Genomic DNA, 18,959 nt, shown 5'->3' with positions numbered 1-18,959 from the left:
TGTCGAGCGTGGTGTTCGGCAGGGATGTGTCCTGGCTCCCACCCTGTTCTCCTTATATATAAATGGAATAGTTGAACATCTTAGTAGCTCCCCCACTGATGCCCCTATACTGGCCGGAGCACGCGTGCCTGTTCACATGTTCGCGGACGACACCCTAATTGTCTCACGAACCCCGAGCGGCCTGCAGAAGGCCGTCAATGCATTCGGAGAGTTCTGTCAACATCGTGGACTTGAGATAAACACCTCAAAGACAAAGTTCATGCCTCTGTACCAGGCCAATTCCTTTAAGGGTAAAATCTTTCTTGATGGAACACCCCTTGAACAGGTTGATTCCTTTGCCTATCTTGGAATCTTGTTACAAACTAATATGGGATGGAATCGTCACATGGATATGGCTTTATTAAAATTCTACCAGCTTGCAGGTGCTTTATCCTCTAAACATAGGTCTTCTTTAACAAGGCCAATCACTCCTGCTCTCGTGGTGTATAATATGAAAATAGTTAATACAGCTCTCTACGGATCTGAACTTTGGGGTTTTACCAACTTGAACCGCCTAGTTAAAGCGGAGAATACTTTTTTACGTAACTTGGTTGGTGTGCCCCAAAGTACCCCAACTGTCCCGCTTTTGTTGGATCTAGGTAGCAAAACATCGCTGATCTAGCCAGGCTGCATCCATTGTTGTATTGGAGACGTATTTGGACGACCCCTGAATTAACGCATTATGTACAGGGTTTGAAGGATGTGATTCAGGCTGACCCATTTCATAAAATACAGTTGCTAAAGGAAATCAGGTCCCTTTTATTAAAGTTAGACCTGAATATCTTATGGGATAAACCGGACCCTTCAATCTTCCCAACAAAAAAACATATGAAAGAAAAATATTGGGAAATGGTCCAGTTAGAATCCCATAGAGTTAATATGTTCACGAATTTAACTGGTCTGTTTTTAGATCACAAATTACGCCCAAAATGTGAATCATATTGGGACATCATTGAGAGGCCACAAGACCGGAAGTTATATTTTCAATTTAGAGTAGGTACTCTTTCGGTCAAGTCATTCACAAATAAATGGTCCTCTACTTTGGATGATAGATGTCATAATTGCCTAGACATGCCTGAATCTGTAGCACATGTATTTTTTGTATGTCCTCTTTATGTTGCTCCGCGTCGCAAATGGCTTAGACCTATCTGTCTTAGGTTAGCTACTCAAAGACATATAGAAGCACTAAGGATACTGGGGTCTGACTGTTCACCTTGCATAGCTGTGGCTGTAGCTAAATTTTTAAGTTGGACTTGGATAATACGCACTCGAACTTTCATCCAACCTGCTGCTAGTTAGTGTTCTTCATGAGTTAAGTCTTCCCTTTTGTGTTGTGAACTTTTTAGCTATTGATAATGTTTTAACCTTATTATCGACAGTAATCAATTGGATTTATTTTTTTTTAAAATGTGTGTGGATTGTTCTGTGATATTTATTCTGTTTGTGTTTAATGTGCCGATGTGCTTTTAAGACTTACTGTCGAATAAAGCTTTTTTTTTAAAACTTTGAAACAGTCGCTTAAAGTGAAGTTAGCCACTGGCTGAAGTAGGCTGACCCATTGCCCCATGCTTTATGCTGTAGTGGTGGAAGCAAAATGTGAGTAGCACAACAACAGAACACTGGATGATTTGAAGGGGTTGAAAGTCCCTTTAAGAAAGTATATTACACATATCGTTTTAGTAAATTTAAATGTTCTTGGCTAACACCGGACCTAATAATTTTAGTAAAATCAAAAGGTCATGGCTAAAGCCAGATCTAAAAACTGTTAAGTCAGTGATGCATTGATTTGCTTCAGGAGTCTGTGCGCACTTCCCTGGCACCTTATCACAATACCTTGGATCTAGTTTCTTATCTCTTTATAACTGCCTCGATTATTAATTCGCTGTAGATCTAAGAGCTTTCCAGCAGCCTCTGTGAAATCTGCGGCTCGACGCTCACGCCCCAGTGCTCGAGGGGCTGTATCACTGTACACAACTCTGGGAGCTGAAACCAAAGCTCACGGATGGGCGAGGATCCAGATCTTAAAATATGCTCAGATTAAGCGTCTACTTCAGTTTCACAGCAAGCTGGCAGTCTGGCAGCTATAGATTACACTCCAGCTTTCTCTTTTTAAGGAAAAACATTTAGCGAGATACCACGAGTTACCAACTTGACACTTTTAAATGGTACAACCATAAACACTTCTATGACGATCTTAATAGTATTGTTCTAGCATTGTGCAAAGATCATCTACATAATTGGCATAACATTGATCACATTTTATTTAATATTTTGTAAATGTTGGTGTATGACCAGACCAGATAACTATGGGGATTAATGCTGTCATGCGACAAAATACAATATGTGCACCCCTTCTTCATGACCCGTGGGGGTGTTGAGGGGCAGAGGGCGCTGCATGAAACGAAGGACTTCAGTTATGGTCAGGTGAAGGGTTGACAACATGACAACATGTTGTTCAATTAACTTTGTTGATTATTATATCTCCATGGTGATGCAGGGTCTGCTTTGTCCAGATGCAAAAGTACTCAGACAGCCTTGTTTGCTTGTGACATTTCGGTATTCTCTTCTTTCTTTGCTGAGTCCAGGTTTTTTTTAACTAAAGTGAACAGAGGCAGTGGCTTAGATACACTACTGAGGTCCGAGTCAAGAATCATAAAGGAACTACACTACTACTAATTTTACAATTAGGATGCACACATAAAAACTAGAGCACACTTCATCTGTCCTCTCCTAGGATGGAGCAGGGAGACTTCTGTAGGGAGAGTCATTCCTCAAAGTCTGTTCAACAATCTTCTTACTCTTCTGGCTTTGGTGTGAACCCTGTCAGAAGCTCTAAGCACAGAACAGAAGGTATCTCCTCCTCATCCTGAGTATCCAGGTCTTTTTGATGATTCTCAATTCATGTATCCTCTCCTTCATCTATTGGACCTTTGTGGCTATCTTTCAAATATGAATAAGATGAAGATAGTGTGGGCAACTGGACTATTCCAAGCTGAATGTATATCCAGAAAGAGGAGTTCCATGAGCTGGTGTCAATTGTGTACTTTAATCCCCAACTTCCTCCTGATAAAGATCAACAGCTCCTCATGGTGAGTGGTTCAGACAAGTTCAAAGACCATCTGTTCCATAGCTGCCAGTAAATTCTACTGTTCAGGGTCTCTTAAAGAGGAAATGCAATACCCTGGGCTTATTTTGGTTCCTCAATTTATGGATCAACCCTCTCCTGTAGTTAAAGTGGAAATTTAGTTTGCACAGTCTTACGTACTGGTCAAAATACTTGCTAAACGGACAGCACAGATTTCTGCTTTTGCAGAAGATGTGATTCTTGTAAAGTCAGGGGATAAGACAACAGAACCTGACTTAAAGAGAGCTCATGCTGGACTAAGTTTTGCTATGAGGGCAGAGGTCTGTACAGTCTCCGATTCTCAGTCATTAGTGAAAGACGCTCAAACTTTGATGTTGGTCATGTGAGTAGGAGAAGATTGTTTACAATTACTGGCCATATAGAAACACAAGCAAAGTTTTGTCAAATGATTCCTGTGGCAGTTAAAAAGCTTCAGTAGTGGTAAACGCTTGAGTGGTAATAGCTCTCCATGTTAACATCTGAGAGAATGGAACGTGGGTATTGTACTTTTAGATGTAAATCTGTTTATTGCCTGGTTAACCCACCAGTAGACGCCTTGTGCTTCCAATAGTCATGTGTGTAGTGATCGTCTTTTTATAGTAGACAAGGGTACCTGAGGCCATGAAACGTAGAACACCTAGGTATTTGGGACATGCACCCTCCCTATTCTCCTGACTGAGAAAGGTACATTTGGGGTAGTCAAATAATAAACTGCTTTCTCAATAATTGTAAGGACAGGTGACAGCCATCTGACCATGTTGGGCAAGTAGGAGGGGCAGTGGCAGGTCAACGGAACACCCACAGTAGACAGGAGGGGTAGTGGCAGCTCCATGGAACATGGTGGGCAAAAGGGAGGGAACAGGGGCATGCACATAAACGTCGGAGGGCAGGGGAGAAGCAGGGGTAGGGGCAGCAAGCTAAGCATGGAGGCTGAGCAGGAGGCCAGTGACAGGGGCATAGACGCATTCAAAAGAGGACAGGAGGAGTGGGCAGGGGCAGCAAGATAACTAGAAGGCAGCGGCAGCACACCAGACCATGCAGGGCAGGAGGGAGGGGCAGGCGCATGAACTCAGACAAGACAGAACCGGGAGGAGGTGGGTAGGTGGAGCAAGCTAACCGTGCAGGGCAGGCAGGGAGGGCAGAGGCAGAACAACAGTCACACAGGGCTGGGATGAGGGGGCATGGACTTGGACAATAGAGGGCAAAGAGGAAGGGGGGCAGGGGCAGCAAGCTTGAGCAGGGGCAGTAAAAGTTGCAATGCCAGGCCAGGCCCTGTACCCAGCCCCCCACCGTGCATTGTGATGGACATCTTAATTTTCATTAAAAAAGCCCTAGAAGTTCTCTGAAAAAAACAAAGGTTAAAGTGACATTATAGTTACAATTTGTAAGACTAGCTACCTTTACATTAAAAAAAGGTTCGAAATTCACTGATGAAAACAAAGGTTAAAGGGATGTTAATGTCAGGCAAAAATGCCACATAAAATATACCATTTGAAACTAACAAAACCACTGATATTCACCAGGTATAGTTATGTCAATTAACTATTACTCATGCCCTAAAGTAACTATAACCTGTGCCCTGGCCATGCACTGCTTTTATCCTCACGTACTCAATCACTTTTGACATATGCATTGACTACACTTATGACATACTTAATCACATCTGAAATGTCATCAATGTTGGTAATACTGTGCATGGCGGGGCGTAAGTTATAGCTACTTTAGGGCACGAGTTATAGATACTTGAGATAAATACAAATGGTGAATTTCAGTGGTTGGTGGGATTCCTGGGGACAACATCAGCTCTCGGAGGGGGGTCGTGTGGCCCCCCTTCCTATACTAAAACAAAGAAGCACTAACTTCTGCAAAGTACAAATCATCCAAGCGTTTTCTCTGCATTTCCCCTCTGAACACATGATGGGGGTCTTTGCATCCTTGCTTTTCTTGAGTGCAAAATCTCAGATAGGGTCTGTGACGAGGGCGTTCTTTCTTGACATCTGCTGCAGAAACCAGAGATTGCGTTATAAACTTTTGCATACTAGAAGTATGTAAACTTGTCTACAAGCCCCACCCAATTGGCCTGCCCCATATACATTAGCGGCATGCAACTTCTTCCTGCCCTTTTCCCAGGATGATGGACTGCTTACTAAAAGAACCCCCCAGCTTGTTTCCCACCCATTTTGGAGACAAGATCCTTATGCCTAGGAATATGATCGTGTCTCCCCCAAACCAAGAAGCACTTACTTCTGCAAAGTACAAATCATCCAAGTGTGTTTCCTCTGCAGTTCTACTTTCTAAATGTATCTGGTGAAGACGCTCAAGGAACAATCACATTGACAAAGTTACAAACACTTAAGGTCACTTGAGATATTTTCTCTGCTTCCTTTACTCAGTTGTAGTGTAGGAGATGGACTACAAATTTACCGAACTAGGTAGTGCTTACTAATTAGCCAGTAGAAAGTACTCCAGTTGGGTAGAGGTGCTGCACAAAATGCTGACCTCTTCTTGGAGAAAACTGGAAGTATGTAAACTTGCCTACACGTCCTGCCAATTTGGCCCAGCCCAATATACATTTTCAGTATGTAAAGTCTTCCCATCCTTTATTGCAGGATGATGCACAGTTTACTAAAAGGCCCCACGAGCCAGTTTCCCACCAATTTTGGAGACGGGATGTTGATGACTAAGAATACAATCACATCTCCACCAAACAAAGAGGCAATTACAGCTGCAAAGTAAAAATCATCCAAGTGTGTGGTCTCTAGAGTTCCACAATTGTAAAGACATCTGGTGAAGATGCTCCAAGAACAATCAGATTGGCAAAGTTACAGACACACAAGTCACTAAAGACATTTTCTCGGCTCCCTGTATGCAGTTGTCATCTAGGAGATGCATTATACATTTACCCAACAAGGTAGCACTTCATAATTAGCCAGTAAAAAGTACTTGGGGAAAGGTGTTGCACAAAACAGTGACTTCTTCTTGGAGAAATATACACAGCAGGATTCATTCTGGCACAATGCTCTTGTCACAGAAGTTAAACCTCAAGAGGTTACAGTTTGGAATTAAAATGTAAAAAATGTTGAAAGTCACTGACAAAAAGTAAAGGTTACAGGGATGTTATAGTTAGGAAAGAGAATTAAAAAACCTTAGAAATACACTGAAAATCCAAAGGTTACAGGTGTGTTAAAGTTAGGAAATAGCAATTAAAAAACTTTAGAAATTCAATGAAAAAACAAAGGCTACAGGGACATTATAGGTAGGAAATAGAATTTAAAAAACCTTAGAAATTCACTGAAAAAGCCAAAGGTTACAGGGACGTTATAGTTAGGCTCACAATTCACTTGTAAAAAAACAGAGTAATTCAACACTTATAGTTACCTGAGCTAACTATAACTTACGCCCCCTTCAATGCACTGCTTATGACCTCACCTATTACATCACTGAGGACATGGTCAGTGACATCACTGATGGCATATCAAATGATACTCATACAACCAGTGACTTTCCTATACTGCCACACACTTACCCATACAGCTACTCACACATCAACTTATTCACCTAAACAGCAACTCACACACCCACTCACTCCCTCATGCCACTTCTCAACAGACACTCACTCACCCATACAAGCACTCACACAGTCACTCACACACCAACACAACCACTTACATACCCATTCACACATCCATACCAGCACTCACACATCTGCACACTCATCCATTCCACCAGGCACTTACTCTACAATACAGCCACTCACACACCAACTCACTTACCCTGACAGCCACTCAGTCACTCACTCACCCATACAACCACTTACACAGCCAGTCACTTTCTCATACAACCATTCAGACACCCACTCACCCACCTATAAAGCCACTTACACAGCCACTCACTTACCCAAATATCCACCGACACACCCACTCACTCACCAATATAGTCACTCACACAGCCACTTACCAACTCACATGGCTACTCGCATACCTACATATACATTCATACAGCCACTCACACACCTACACAGGCACTCAGGCACCCATTCACACACAAATACACACAGCCGCTCAAATAATACATGTTAGAAATTGTTTCACTCAGTAGAAAAGAAAGTATACTATTTAAATGTTTGTAATACCTTGGTATATGTTTAACACTCATAAACTTATAGAAAACACTGACACCCATTGGATGATTTCATCAGTGATGTCATTTGAGATGTCCTCAGTGATGTCATCAGTGATGTCACTGACCACATCATGAGCAATGTAATATGTGAGTTAATAAGCAGTGCATTGCAGGGGTGATATGTTATTGTTTGCTCATATAACTATAACTGGCATAGATGTTTGTCTGTCTACACGCTATCATTTTTTATTTTTATGTAATTTTGCCACACCACGAGACTGCCACCTCTGGAGTAATCCTTTTGTGCTGTTTGTTTGTGTGTGTGTGTGTGTATATATATATATATATATATATATATATATATATTATCTACTGGCGGTCGCCAGTAGATAGTTATAGTTAGGACCGTGTTTCCATAGGAAATCCGCAACATTCTATTTGGCTTAACTTTGGCGCCGGTTGACGAATCCTCGCGAAATTTTCAAAATAGGTGGGGCGCTCCGCTCCGCTCCTACCCTGAAAGTCTCGGGGGGATTCGTCAAGCGGGTGCTGAGAAAAAAGGGGGGTCCTCAAACCCGTTTTCCCCATGCAATTTTCCATAGGGACCTTTAGTCCAAGGTACAGCCCGAACGGCTGAACAGAATTACTTGAAATTTGGCAGAGAGGTAGTCCTCAGCTCAGGGATGTGCCTTTTGCATATATGGAGTCAATCTGTTCAGTAGTTCCTGAGAAAATCAAAAGTAAAATCATATATATATGTGGGCGGAGCCTAACCACACATCTCATCCTGAGATCTGATTGGCTGTCAGCACTTCATCCAAGAAGTGTTGGCAGCCATCTTGGGACCAATATACATGATAGCACCTCATTAAAAAGCATTGCAGTTAATAGAAGGTTTTAAGACTTTAGTTACATTATAAATTATTTGTTGATGGTACCATACTCATTTTAGGAATTGTGGTATGTTCTAAGGTGATTTCACCATGTGAAAAAGCCTTCTGCTGGGATATCATGATTGAGAGAAAAATATTTTCTCATGCTTTTCCCACAGAGGTTTGGAAAGTGATCTATAAGCTAAACTGAGAGCTTATTTTCTGTAAATTCACATTATCTTTCTCAGTCATGTGAGAATGAAGTCTGACATTCTCAGTAAAACATGTACATCCAACAAGGGCAGAGACTGTCAGTTGATTCCTTTGTGTTCTACTGCAGCTTCCCAGAGTGTTCCAAAGAACAACTAGAGCGCTAACAGTCCTACTTATGATAAACGTATGGCACACCTGAAGCCATCTTGATTGGAATAAACTGGTAACACTTAAAACATTTAATTTAAAAAGAAACACAATGAGGGGGTTCATTTTGCCATAGAAATTATGATTAATGCTGAAGAAAGAAAATGAGGGCACATTTTGAGTGACTTCTCAAATCCTCTTCTATTTCATTAAAAAATTCTGACATGCAGACTGAAACATGCACTTTTAATACCAGGAGCAGACTTCCATGGTGAACAGTAGTTTTACTACAGTGATCTAATGAACAACTAGAGTGCTAACATTCAGAATTTAGGGCAAATGTGTGACATATCTGAATACCTTCATGATGGAATCAAAGTAAAAAAACTGAAAGCATTTCCTACTGAGGAGACTGCAGTACATGAGGAAATTAGGAAACTTCATAACAAAAAAATCTCCCAAGATGGCCACCGGAGAGAAAAGAGCCCATATGTAGCCCAAAATCACCCAGATGTAGCCCAAATATAGCCCAATGACAGAAGTGTGCAAAACGCTTATTATTTTGTGTTTTTGCAGTGTTATATAGTGCAGACTTGTCAGGTATTGGAGTGCTTTACATGAGCATTGGTTACATCACACAAGAACAAATTCATTGTGGTTGTAGACACGGGGAGACTAAGTGATTTGACCAGAATCACAGAATGTCGAGCTGAAGCAGAAACTCCAACCTGGTTCCCCAGTTGCAAAGTCTGCAGTTCTGGAAGTAACACCACATCCTCTCCCCTAAGTGCAACATTTAATCAAGTGGTCAACTGGATAAAAAACCATAAAGATAACAAATAATTTAAAAGTGCTTTGTCGCTATTTGAAAACTCAGAAAATATGTCCTTATTTTAGTCTTTTAGAGTACTAACCATAATTTTGATGCCAATAAGACCCTCTCATATATGTAATTTCTAAAGGAAATCCTCTAGGTATTACAGTTTTGATTACATCAAGATGACGTCAGGCGTTCCACACTTTTGTAATAAATATAGAATGTTAGCAATCTAGTTGTTCATTAGGATACTGTTGAGAGGCAGAGGCCAGGGGCACGGACTCTGAAAATTGAAGGCAGGTAGGAGGGTGCAAAGGCAACAATTTAACCACACTGAGCAGGCAGGAAGGGCCGTGGCAGCACAACAGACTATGGAGGGCAGTGGAAAGGGGGGCAGGGGCAACAAACCAACAATACAGGACTTGCAAGAGAGGCTGTGGCAATGTAATAGACCATTGTGGGCAGAAGGAAGAGGCAATGGTAGTACAACCATACATGCCAACAGACCCGATTCAGCCAGGAAACGTCCAATGTTTTTAAGCTCAAATGGGCTTTATTTGATATGTCTCCTGTCTACAATCTCCTCTTTTTCAATGGAACTCAAAGGGGAAAATCAATACCCCAGTTTTTTTTTGAAAATCTCCCTCTTACCAAGTTGAAAATGTTCGCAAGTATGGTACATTGGATCATGAAAGGAAATGGGGTAGGGACATGGACTTGGATAACAGAGGACAGGAGGGACATGGAGAGGTGCACCAAACTGACCCTGCAGGGCAGGCATCAGGGTTTGCAGCAGCTCAATATACCACACAGGGCATGCGGGACGGGAGTGCAGCACAACAATCCATAGAAAGCAAGAGGGAGGGGACAGGACCATGCACATGGACAACAGAGAACAGAGGGGCAAGAGGCAATGGTAGCTAGCTGACCATAATGGACAGACAGGAGAGAAAGCTGCAGCATAACAGACCATAAAGGGCAGGAGGGACGGATCAGGGGCATTACAATGGAACAGACAAGCCAGGAGGGAGGGAGTAGGGGTCTGCACATGTAAACAGAGGGCTGGGGGCAAGGGGGCAGGGCAGGAGCAGCAAGATAGCCATGGAGGTCAGGAAGGAGGGGAACTAGAAGCAAGACACACCATGAAGAGCAACAGTGAGACTGTGATGGCATACACACAGACCATGGAGGGAAGGTGGGAGGGGGTCAGGGGCAGCTAACTGACCACACAGTGAAGGTGGGAGGGGCCATGGCAGCACAGAAGACCATGCATGGCAAGTGGGAGGGTTAGTGGCCGCACAATGGCTATGATGGGCAAGAAGGAGGGTGCAGGGGCATGCACAAAGGACGATGGAGGATAGAAGGGAGGGTCAGGACCTGTGCACAGACAAGAAAGTTCAGGGGAAGGGGCCTCACAACAGACCGCACGGGGCAGGCAGGAGGAGCAGTTGCAGCACAACAGACCAGGGAGGGCAGAACGGTGTGGCAGTACAATGGACCATGTAGGACAGGAGGAAGAGAATAGGGGCATGGCATGTGGACAGGCAGGGTGGAGGTGGCAGGGACAGGTTACAGTCATCTGACAATGCTAGGCAGGTGGGAGGGGAGTGGCAGCTCAACAGAACACTCAGAGTAGATAGGAGTGGCAGGTCCATGGGACATGGTGGGCAAAAAGGATGGAGCAGGGACATGCACAAAGACATCGGAGGGCAGGGGGAAGGAGAATAGGGGCAGCAAGCTAAGCACAGAGTTTAAGCAGGTGGTCAATGATTGGGCATAGAATTGGGCAATGGAGGGCAGGAGGAGTGGACTGGTACATCATACTAAATTGAGGGCAGTGGCAGCACATCAGACCATGCATGGCAGGAGGGAGGAGGCTAGTCCATGGATTCACACAACAGAGGATAGGGAGGAGGGGGATGGGGCAGCAAGCTAACTGTTCAGAGAAGGCGGGTATTAGAAACTTTATTGTTTTTTTAAAAAGTGTCTGTGCGAACTACTTAAAATATGAACAAGTATGCAGCATAATCTCACTTTTATTCAGGAAGAAGAGGACGTTTGTGACTGTGACTCCGGGCTCACTTGGCAGAAACACCCCCTGACCGTCCACCCCCTATCGCAAAATGTAATGCCCGTGAAAAGGGTAGGTGAACAATGTTATATAGAACATAGTCCTGAGAGCACGATTGAAAATGAAAACTAGATATAGTGTATGGTATAAACTATGCATCAAAAAGTGTGATATAAGATGAACCGGGCGTGAAATGTAATATGCAATACATTGTGCGCAATGACAGATTCATTGGAGAGCGCGAGATAGCACAGGCACTAGCGCGTGCTATGCGATATGCGCCTTGGAGTGTAATATGCACAGGGCAGTGTTGTGTAACCTAACTAGTCTCTAAAGTTGTAATATAAAATATGTGCTGGGGAGTGTAACGTTGCATATGCACTGTGTCAAAGATATGGATCCCAGATTGTAATATGTATGGCATAGCACTGTGCGTTATAACATAGGCATCGAGGAAGGCACGTTAGATGGGGCAATATAACCCGTGCGAAGACAAGTGTGGCATGACATATTCACGGGGTGGTGTTACAGTGCACATGGGCTAGAGAGTGTCATAGCATATGCACTAGCTAGTGGAATACAACACAGAGGTGTGTGGCACTCAGCAGGCAATGGTGGGTGTAACACAGCATTGGGCTCTGCCAGGAGCGCGCTGTGACTCTCAAGTGATGTTCGTCCCCTTTCCAGAGAGTAAAATAAAAAGTATTGCACATCCGGCAGTGGATGTGTGTTGTATTAACCGTGAGGGGGGTTTCTTGCATAGTTTTGGTCGAATTTTTGTCGAATCCCCTTTGAATGGCTTGGTGTGCATATGTATTAAATGTGCCCGTCAATAGCTACCCATGTTTGTATAAATAAACGACAAGGGTGTCTACCGGGATTAGGCACGGTAGGGCATCAGACATGTCAGAGCTTCACTAGTGGTGTAAATACATTCCACGTGGATTCATTGTATGCATAGTCGCCTTTTAATTAATATCACGCAAATCGTCATGGTGATAGGTACGTACGGTTTGTCCAGCATGTCCTAGGTGTGTCTATAAATATATATTTTTTTAAAATAATAAAAAACAGTGGCCGGCCCTGGGGATTGGGGTCAAAAAAATATAATTAGGAGACAGGCCCTGGGGGATGGGGTCATCAGGTCCAATAAATTAGAATAAGAAGGGGAACCACACAGCCCCCCTTCTTAAAAAATTTAAATAAATAAAAGACTGGCATAGCGCCGGAGGCCACGCCCCCTCCTTGCAGCACTGTGCAAACGCGCCCCCTGGCGAGTTGTAAGTTGGGGAATTAATTCCTTTTCAATACTGAGGGTCCCTGAGGGCCAACTAGCCCAACAGGCATCTCCAGTATGCGCCAGGGAGCTGCGCTGCAGACAGGTGTTCTGAGGCCAAGCCCCTTTTTACACCTCTCTGCAACGCAGCTCTGTGGCGCTTACTGGAGGTACCTAGTGGTCTAGTTTGACCCTAGGGACCCTTAGGATTCAAGGGGACTTAATCTCTCAACTTAGAACAGCCACAGGACGCGTTTACACAGTGGTGAAGGGAGGGGACGGGGCCTGAGGTGACGTGTGCAAACACGCACTATGGCACGTTTTAAATTGGGGATATAATTTCCCTTCAATACTGAGGGCCCCTGGGGGCTAACTAGCCCACCAAGTGCTTCCAGTAAGCGCCACTGAGCTGCATTGCAGGGAGGTGGTCCAGGCCGTGCCACTTTTTACACCTCTCTGCAACGCAGCTCTGTGGCACTTACTGGAGATACCTAGTGGGCTAGTTGGACCCTAGGGACCCTCAGGATTCAAATGAATTTAATCTCCCAACTAAAAACGGACACAGGGCGTGTTTACACAGTGGTGAAGGGAGGGGACGGGGCCTGAGTTAACGTGTGCAAAAACGCCCTGTGGCCTGTTTTAAGAGGTAGATTTAATCCCCCTGCCCTATTATATACTAGGGGCTTACAGAGGAGGTCATGCTAATCACAGGGGGACCCCAACGCATAATGTTCCCTAGTGTATGTAGGTGTTTTCACTGTATTCTAAGTGTCTTTTAACATAGCACTGGCTCTAGGACTGGTTAGTCAGACTCAGTTACCACCAGTATCCGTCTGAAAAAGTTGAGGGTACAGGATGATTTTGCAACAAGGCTTCTTTCTGCTCTTCTTTTTGTTCTTTCTGCACGTTATCCTTCTTCCTGCACTTTTCTTCGTCTTTGAGGACTTCTGTTGCTTCTTTCTGCACTTCTTTTTTTTCTTTCTGTGAATTTTTTCTTCTTTCTTCACATGTCCTATCTCTGTAGGCATAGTTAGAAATTAGCATTTAAAAAACCTTTGAAATTCACAGAAAAAACCATAGGTTTCAGGCACGTTATAGTTAGGAATTAGCATTTAAAAAACCTCAGAAATTCACTGAAAAAAACATAGGTTTCAGGGGTGTTATAGTTAGCTGGACTTTTCACTTGTTCAAAACCATTGAAATTCCCCAGTTATAGTTAGTTCAGCTAACTATAACTCGCGCGCCCGCAATGCACTGCTGATGACGTCACATATTACATCACTCATGACATGGTCAGTGACATCACTCATGACATCACTGACCACATCTCAAATGACATCACTGATGACATCACTGATGAGGCTAAAATTTTCAATGGACATACCAATACCAGTTACAACAACCTCTTCAGTAATTCTAAGATCCACATCCACTCATTCACCAACAATCCTATACAGTCACTCATACATGTACTCACTCATCATATGTACTCATACACCTATACATCCTGTTATACAATGCCACTCATCCATAGAGTTACTCACTCACATAGTCACTCATGCTAATAAAGAATCAAACATTCATTTACTTGCATATACAGTTATACACACACCACCACACTTACTTCTACGGAAACTTACACATACTTAGTCTTTTAAACAATCACTTATAGAAACACATACTTATTCATACAGGAACTCTTTCAATCTCTCACTCTCACATATACTCACTTATATACACCAATAGTCACATATACTAGTTTAAAACATATGTAGTTACTCATAAAGACACTATTGAGACAGTCATTCACTCACTAACACACCCTTACACACACTCATCCACCCATACAATCCTGCACACATGCTGTCTTCAACACATACAAACCAACTAATAACCTATATAGACACCCATGTAGCTACTCACCAACCCATGCAGCCACTTATACACAAAGTGAGAGACTGATACAGATATTTACATATTTAAACATTACTCCCTAAGCCATGTATTCACTATGATACACTTAATCAGTCAGTTACACAATCAATTTTTCAAAAACAAATCATCCATTTAGACACTTATATACCCATTTATTCTTCCATCGACCTTGAGATATACATATATAAAACATATATAATTTTCAGAAAAACACACATTCACTGGATGATGTCATCAGTGATGTCATTTGAGATGTCATCAGTGATGTCATGAGTGATGTCACTGACCATGTCATGAGTGATGTAATATGTGACGTCATCAGCAGTGCATTGCGGGCGCGCGAGTTATAGTTAGCTGAACTAACTATAACGGGGGAATTTCAATGGTTTTGTACAAGTGAAAAGTCCAGCTAACTATAACACCCCTGAAACCTATGGTTTTTTCAGTGAATATATATATATATACATATATATATATATATATATATATATATATATATATATATATATATATATATATATGTATATGTATATATATATATATTCACTGAAAAAACCATAGGTTTCACACATGTTATAGTTAGCTGTACATTTTACTGATAAAAAACCAATGAAATTCCCCCGTTATAGTTACTGTAGGCAACTATAACTCACGCGACCGCAATCCTCTGCTGATGCTAATACTGTATTTAGACACTTATTTGCCCATGTCTTCTTCCATTAAATTTTAGCTATACATATATTACAAATATTTTTTTTTCATAAAGACACATATGTCATCAGCAGAGGATTACGGTCGCGTGAGTTATAGTTGCCTACAGTAACTATAACAGGGGAATTTCATTGGTTTTTTATCAGTAAAATGTACAGCTAACTATAACATGTGTGAAACCTATGGTTTTTTCAGTGAATTTGCAAGGTTTTTTAAATGCTAATTCCTAACTATAGCGTGTGTGAAACCTATGGTTTTTTCAGTGAATTTGTACGTTTTTTTAAATGCTAACTTACTTTGCGCCATTCGTGGCGTGCGCGCCCACTTAACGCAATTCGTTCCGTGCGCGCACAGTGAGCACGCGGTGCGCTTGGCGCACCGCTCGCCCACTTTACGCAGTTAGTGCCATGCACGCACGGTGGTCACGCGGTGCGCTGCGCGCACCGCGTGCCCACATTATGCGAGATGGGCCATGTACGCACGATGCCCTTCGCGCACCGTGCGCACATGGGGGACATATTATGCGCATCGTTGTGAAATGTTTTGTTTATTAATTTCAATTATTTCATAAGCCATGCACAAATGGTGCCCTTCGGGCACCATTTGCACATGGGGTGGGGAGAGTGTGGATACTTTTTTTTTTTTTTTTTTTTTTTACCGTAAGCGTAATCGGCGATTTTTCGAAAAAAAAATAAAAAATTTTTTTGGGCCTTGTGGGTTGTTTGGGGGCCCGTATATCATTGCTGGGTGATTATTATTTCAATATACTGCCCCTTTACCCATTTTTGGGCTTCATTTATGCTGCCCTACTCAGAGTGCGAGAGAGAAAATGGCGGCCGCCGCTTCCTGGTTTCGGCCGATTCGAATGTTTACTAAGATCTAAGAGCCAATCAGAATCGCGCTCGCGCACGTCACCGTATGCGTACGGTAAGCGCACCGTAAGCTCACCGTAAGCTGGCTCAGATATATATATTGATTTAAAGGCTATTTTCTCTGAATCTACTGAACAGATTTACACCAAACCTACAAAAGGCACTTCCTTGACCTGAGGACTACCTCTCTGCCAAATTTCAAGTAATTCTGTTCAGCCGTTCGGGCTGTAGCTGTGTCTAAAGGTCCTATGGAAAAATGCATGGGAAAAACGTGTTTTGGGACCCCCCTTTTATCTCAGCCCCTGCTTGAAGAAACCCCCCGAGACTTTCAGGGTAGGAGCGGAGCGTAGCGTCCCACCTATTTTGAAAAATTCGCGAGGATTCGTCGACCGGCGCAAAAGTTATTCAAAATAGAATGTTGCGGATTTCCTATGGAAACGTGGTCCTAACTATAACTACCTACTGGCGACCGCCAGTAGGTAATATATATATATATGTATATATATATATATATATATATATATATATATATATACATATATATATATATATACATATATACATCCTCTCCTCTGGAATATCTCCTCTACAACCCCTCTAACCACTTTTCTCCCTTCTCTCTAATCTGCATCTCTATTATTACAATCGAACAGTCACGCAGCTTCGGCATTTTCTCTCCATCCAAAGGTATTTGGAGTGCTCCAACCCACTGTATCCCCTTCCAGAAGCAGTGCTGCTGTAATGTGCAGTCCGTGACTGCACGGAGGAATTTCGGGACATTGCATCCGCAATTTCAGGCCTGGCTGTATTGGGACTACTACGGTTGAGGCGTCTTGGGGGCCCAGGTGAGGAGTTTGGTTTCAGCCACAGCGTTTTGCCAGAGCACAGATACCCCGTTTTGATTTTAATCCAGGACCCATGCGGGATAAAGGGAGCAGCATAAGAGACATTAACCCAGTTGTCTGTGAGAGGAGTATTCTGGGTACTGTAGTTTGCCGATGCAACTACAGTGGTGCAGTGCCTCTGACTCGGCCCACCTGGATGTGTCATTCAAGATGAAACAAGGGGGAGTATTTCAAGCGTTCTGGCAGGAAAGCGCTGTGGCAGCAGGCATCTGAGGAAGACATTAAGTCGAAACGCATCATGCCATTGCTGTTTTGGTATTAAAGCTGCTTACCTGGAATACCCGCTGTGTCCCTCCAGTTCTTTGTAAAGCAGGAACTTGTTTGGCATATTTTGCGCGCTGTGTCTTGGGCGCGCTAGGAGGTGACCCGCCTCGTCAAGTGGAAAGAGTCACATGGGCTGCTTCGGCATTTTCTCTTCATCCAAAGGTATTTGGAGTGCTCCAACCCACCGTATCCCCTTCCAGAAGCAGTGCCGCTGTAATGTACAGTCCGTGACTGCACGGAGGAATTTCGGGACATTGCATCCGCAATTTCAGGCCTGGCAGTATTGGGACTACTACGGTTGAGGCGTCTTGGATGCCCAGGTGAGGAGTTTGGTTTCAGCCACAGCGTTTTGCCAGAGCACAGATACCCCGTTTTGATTTTAATCCAGGACCCATGCGGGATAATGGGAGCCGCATAAGAGACATTAACCCAGTTGTCTGTGAGAGGAGCATTCTGGGTACTGTAGTTTGCCGATGCAACTACAGTGGTGCAGTGCCTCTGACTCGGCCCACCTGGATGTGTCATTCAAGATGAAACAAGGGGGAGTATTTCAAGCGTTCTGGCAGGAAAGCGCCGTGGCAGCAGGCATCTGAGGAAGACATTAAGTCGAAACGCGTCATGCCATTGCTGTTTTGGAATTAAAGCTGCTTACCTGGAATCCCCGCTGTGTCCCTCCAGTTCTTTGTAAAGCAGGAACTTGTTTGGCATATTTTGCGCGCTGTGTCCTGGGCGCGCTAGGAGGTGACCCGCCTCGTCAAGTGGATAGAGTCACATGGGCAGCTTCGGCATTTTCTCTTCATCCAAAGGTCTTTGGAGTGCGCCAACCCACCGTATCCCCTTCCAGAGGCAGTGCCGCTGTAATGTGCAGTCCGTGATTGCACGGAGGAATTTCGGGACATTTCATCCGCCAATTTCAGGCCTGGCTGTATTGGGACTACTACGGTTGAGGCGTCTTGGGGGCCCAGGTGAGGAGTTTGGTTTCAGCCACAGCGTTTTGCCAGAGCACAGATACCCCGTTTTGATTTTAATCCAGGACCCATGCGGGATAAAGGGAGCCCCATAAGAGACATTATCCCAGTTGTCTGTGAGAGGAGAATTCTGGGTACTGTAGTTTGCCGATGCAACTACAGTGGTGCAGTGCCTCTGACTCGGCCCACCTGGATGTGTCATTCAAGATGAAACGAGGGGGAGTATTTCAAGCGTTCTGGCAGGAAAGCGCCGTGGCAGCAGGCTTCTGAGGAAGACACTAAGTCGAAACGCGTCATGCCATTGCTGTTTTGGAATTAAAGCTGCTTACCTGGAATCCCCGCTGTGCCCCTCCAGTTCTTTGTAAAGCAGGAACTTGTTTGGCATATTTTGCGCGCTGTGTCCTGGGCGTGCTAGGAGGTGACCCGCCTTGTCAAGTGGAAAGAGTCACATGGGCAGCTTCGGCATTTTCTCTTCATCCAAAGGTATTTGGAGTGCTCCAACCCACCGTATCCCCTTCCAGAAGCAGTGCTGCTGTAATGTGCAGTCCGTGACTGCACGGAGGAATTTCGGGACATTGCATCTGCAATTTCAGGCCTGGCTGTATTGGGACTACTACGGTTGA

This window comes from Triturus cristatus, chromosome 5_1 (assembly GCF_964204655.1).
Source record: "Triturus cristatus chromosome 5_1, aTriCri1.1, whole genome shotgun sequence".
Lineage (NCBI taxonomy): Eukaryota > Metazoa > Chordata > Amphibia > Caudata > Salamandridae > Triturus > Triturus cristatus.
Note: the sequence above shows the minus strand (reverse complement) of the source record.